Here is a 5,121-nt window from a genome sequence, read left to right on the forward strand (position 1 = left end):
CGTTACAGTCACGCCGGTATCGAACGACGTCTTAAATCCTTTTGGAGTAACCATAAATTCGACGGCAACAACACGGCTACCAGCGGGAAGACTATTATATTCCGCATACGTCATCCAGAAACATAAAAATTGGACCGGTATACAAGCTAAGCTAGTAATCATTACTTTTGTAATTAAGCTCTTATCCCTGTTCTCAAAAAAGAATATCTTATACGCGTTTCACCAGGTTGTTATTAAATGCACATGTTCAAGCGCTCAGCTCGCCTTCTTGTTTTTGATCTCGTTGTCCGCCGGCCTCTTCTTCTTGGATGTTTTCGACTTCACGGAGAGGGGGACGGTTGCCACGCGTCCTTTGTCTGCCTTCTTCCCTGGACGCTTCTCTGGTTTTTTGTCGCCTTTCCCTCTGACGTTCAGAGATCTCCTGCGACGACGAAGCGGCACTACGGTTTCTATGTTGAAACTGGTACGCGTACTGGATGTTGCCTTCGTTGAAGCTACGCCCGTCCTTCCTTGTTTTCCCTGTAAATTAACAGGATATAAAATACGGCCACTAACACCTTCAGCTATATATTTAATGCCTAAGCCGGCAGCACCAATTAGAGAATGCCAATTGCCTTTTAAGATATCCTTAGCAAAGGCCTTAACGGCTATAGCATCGGCCGTATGAATATCGTTAAAACGACGTGCACGTTCATATAATAAATCGTGCTCACGTGCTATACCGTCGTCGGCGTCTATAGGCGGTTTACTGTAATCACTTTTACCCGGCCCAAAATAATTATGTGAATGCCACATTACCTAGATAATATCTTCGAGAGGTATCGTAATCTACAGTTTTATCCAGATCTTCATCAGCGTCCGATGAATCGTTCATCATAATCTGTAAATACGACATATTTTTAAATAATATATACTGTTCTCCAATACGTAATAACGTACCTACATGCAAGTGAAATATCCAAAAATAGTTGTATAGTTGTTAGTACGGATTTCCATCATCATTATACATACAAGAATGTTAATAGTGTACATAAAGTTCCATTTGGGACTAAACCATCGGGTATACCCAATGTATTTGCAAATAATGTATATGGGTTTGCTCCTTATGAATAAATACAACATATTTTGTAATAGTTCTATTATTATTATTAAATATACAATTGTTGATATAGTAATTGTGTTATTTATATTTCCCATTGATCCATATTAATAGAACGTTGTAAACGTTCGAACTCTATCTCCATATCGGTTGGTGTATCTGGAATAAAAGATGTAGGTAGAGATGTGGCGTCCTCCTCCAGGATGGCCTGCATGTTGGTGTCAGCCTCTCTGTATTCCTCCACCGGTACGTCGTTTTGTAACATAGCAAGAGGTAACAACGTTGATAAGGTGTTATATTGCAGAAGTAAGCGGTAAAGTCCGTCAGGGTGTGGTTGTCCTTTAATGTTTGGTAGTATACTGTCTATTCGTGTGTTCCACGTGTATCTGTATATCCGCGAATTGAATTCCGGGTTATGAGGGAACGGGTCGCTGTTACAACATATAATAACCGGCGTACGATTAACGAGGTTCCGGGTTTCATATTTTATATTAGCCGAAAGGGGTGTACCAGCAAACAGCAATTTGAAGTTTTCGTAAGACGAAGGTTCGACTTTCGGTTCATCGAATATTAATAAATTCCGTCGTGGACAATCCTGAAAAGGGAATTGATTGTATCTGTTCGAATTGCCGATATACCCGGTATTGATCATCAATTTACCTAGTAGATTAGCGAACCACGACTTACCTACAGAGGATACACCTTTTATTAATATGCAGTTGTGTTTGCCGGACTTGTGATTCAACATAAGATATAGGTTGTGAAGAAATTCAGATAATTGGTATGCTGTCATTTGTTGCCTTAGTATTAATCGTATAAGATTATACGATTCGTCTAATGTTAGTACCTTCTCTTTAGGTGGATAGTAGTATACGTTCTTGTGTTGTATGCACTCGCGTAAGTCGTCTAAAACCATGTTGGACAATATTGTTCTGTTAATCTTTAAGGGGTTTTGGAAATCAGGGCTCCGGTCAGTAATAAATCGAAAATAAGAATGTTCTAACCATATCGGATGCCTAGTGATGTCGTGATCGGGAACAATTATGTTTTCTTCCATAAACCCCACAATAGTGGTTCGCGGTCCTTGAAGTTGTTGCCCTGACTTGTTACCGTGAGTAATTCCTTTCTTAAAAGACGCCATAGACGGTAGGCCTCCGGATGCGTAAATTTGTTGATGCCCACCTCTAACAATTCTTTCGTTGCCTGATACCATTTCTGCTTTTCTAGCGTTTTCAAAGACTGAAACGGCAGTACTCTGATTTGTAACATTAATGTGGGATTCGAGACCTCCGATGTTGATTCCACACCACGTTCGTCCATCCAATGCTGAATACGATTGGAGATTTTCGAGATAGGCCGCGACGGAAGCGATAGTTCCTCGTCGTCGGAGTCGTCTGCGGTAACGTTGTAAGGTGTAGTTTGTTTGTCCGTATCTAGACGATAAGTCAGCGATGGGCCCGCAACGGCAGGATCGGTTACTATAGGCGCAGTCGTGGACGACGTGTATGTGAGTGGAGCGTTTATTGTCATGCAACCACGCGAACCAGAATCCGTCTGGTCTGTTGTATTGAGGAAGTCGCCTAAAGATTTCCTCAACAAATCCTCTAGGGCTAGTACGTTGTCCTGGCTTCCAAATGTCGTGGATAAAGAACCGTTGGAAGCGGTATTGTAAATGTTTGAAAAAGAATCCGAGTCCACCTCTTCCAATCGGTGAGTTTGTATTTTGAAAGAAGTCGACAAGATCTGAAGGATCGAGTCCCATATCTGCGGTAGTGGACGTGGTTGTGTCGTCATCCGTCGTGTCACGTACCTCAGGAAATTGGGGATTTGTTGCAGTACCAGTAGATTCATCTGAACAGTAGTGGTTATAATCTGGAGAATAGAGATAAGGCTGATTTTCTTTGGGCTGTACGACGTCGTTTCGCAGGAGGACATTCTGTATGTTCTGTAACGGCCTGGCGTAAGATATGTTTCTCTGAATTCAGGTCGGATGTTATTTCCCGTGGGGAAGATGGAGCACTGTTCATAATCTGTAAATACGACATATTTTTAAATAATATATACTGTTCTCTAATTCGTAATAACGTACCTACATGCAAGCAGCACGCTCAACCTCATTGGGTTGCCTCATACACACCATACTTATAACTAGCAAAGATCAATTTTTTAAAGCTTATTAATATAGTCAGAGCATAAAACAATATAAATAATCACATTATAAAAATTTTAAACTATGTGCTAAAATTATACATGATTTTTTTATTTGTTATTATTTTTTCCCTTAAATATTTTATTTTTTATACCTTTTTATTGAACTTTATAGGTGTGTTTAATTTTTCTATTATTTTAATGTTAAAACCTTCGCTATTGTATATATACATATACAAGTAATAAATATGTGTATTAAAGGAAATAAATACAGAATTATAAGATACATAAAACAATGTAGATATAAAATGTCCAATATATGCCTTTCCCTGAGAAATCACCATCCTTATTAGTTACCATGCATGTGCTGGTGGATGATTTTCACGGAGTCTAGGATTACACCTTCTGCCGTTTCGCTACATCCTTGATATCACACTGACTTCCTCCATGAAGCTCCTTGTTGTGCTTGCTGTAGTTCCGCAAGCTCCGAACCAGAGACAAAAAAAAATACATCAGAAGGGGAAGAGCAGTGAAAAATTTGAAAGAATCTGAGTTTCCATCGGAAATGCAAAATAAAATGAAATTTATATACAGTTGACCGAATAACTTTAAATATAAGAAGATGGTCAGGGTTACAGTAAAAAAGAACAAATAGTTTTTAACCATGTCCGACGTTTCGCCCCACTTTGCAGGGCTTCATCAGGGCTGTTCAAAGCGATAGGTCAAACAGAGATTGACAATAAATCTATTTGTTAGAATATATTACTATTTGTAATTTTTTGACCGCAACCCTGACCATCTTCTTATATTCAAAATGAAATTTAATGTTCCTTGCGTCCAAAGTTCTGGTCTCGAAACGTACTTTTCAGGTGTTTCACAGTCTAGCTGCTGAATTCGTTTTAACAAAAACATCTGTACTAATCTGAAATAACGTGCTTAAGTAAGGAACGTGACAGGGATATTATAGCAACTTATTTAATGAACTCGACTTTCTGAAAGTTTCACTTTAATCATCTTCGATTTCACACCGCACCCAATTTATTTTTTTTTAAATATGAGGAGTCAGTGACAATCACAGTCGATAGGGTTATTCTATTGACGTGAAATTACTAAAATTAAGAATTCATATAAGAAAGTGAGTTAATGCCTGTCATAAAAAAAGGTTGCTCATGATTTATTAAATGTAATATTCATCACAATATCCATAGCTCATGTATATAGTTCACCTTCAGGAGCCAATACAAAAAACAGTTAAGGGTAACTGCTATGTATCGAGGAATTAGCCATGATTTCAACAATATGTCGTTTATTAAGGTTTTTTGCTATCTGTCCCCGATACCTGGTTAGGGTAGGAGTCTCTTACTGAGTCCCCGGATATGAAAATCCCTATTGGGTTTGTCACATTACCAGAGGCCCCTGAGAAAATTAGATTGGCTAACCTTTAAGTATTCTAACAAAAATGATAGTTTGGGACGAGGGACCAGAATCAAATTAACCAGGTGCAGGCCCTTCCTGGACAAGTCAAACTTTTGTTACACATCCTCGGCCCTGAGGAGGGGGACGCCTGCCTCGGGAGTCTTCGGACATCGATAACCAATCAGAGAAGAGATTTAAAAATAAGGTAACGCCCCAAAAGAGAAGTGGGAGAAAAATACAGAGAGGGAATTTAGAAGAACAGACGACGACACTCAACAGGAAGGCTGAGACGGAGGAGGGCCTCGTCAGCAGGCACACTCAAGAGGAAGGCTCAGACGAGTGAAGTCAGGAGGACCATACGAAGGCCAGGAGGCCTGGACATCCCTGATGAAACAGAAGACACCCACGGCACTACATCCCACGGCATCAGCAGCTATAAGTATAAATTAACTAATAAG

This window comes from Halyomorpha halys, unplaced genomic scaffold, assembly GCF_000696795.3.
Source record: "Halyomorpha halys isolate HHAL.00 unplaced genomic scaffold, Hhal_1.1 Scaffold408.1, whole genome shotgun sequence".
NCBI lineage: Eukaryota > Metazoa > Arthropoda > Insecta > Hemiptera > Pentatomidae > Halyomorpha > Halyomorpha halys.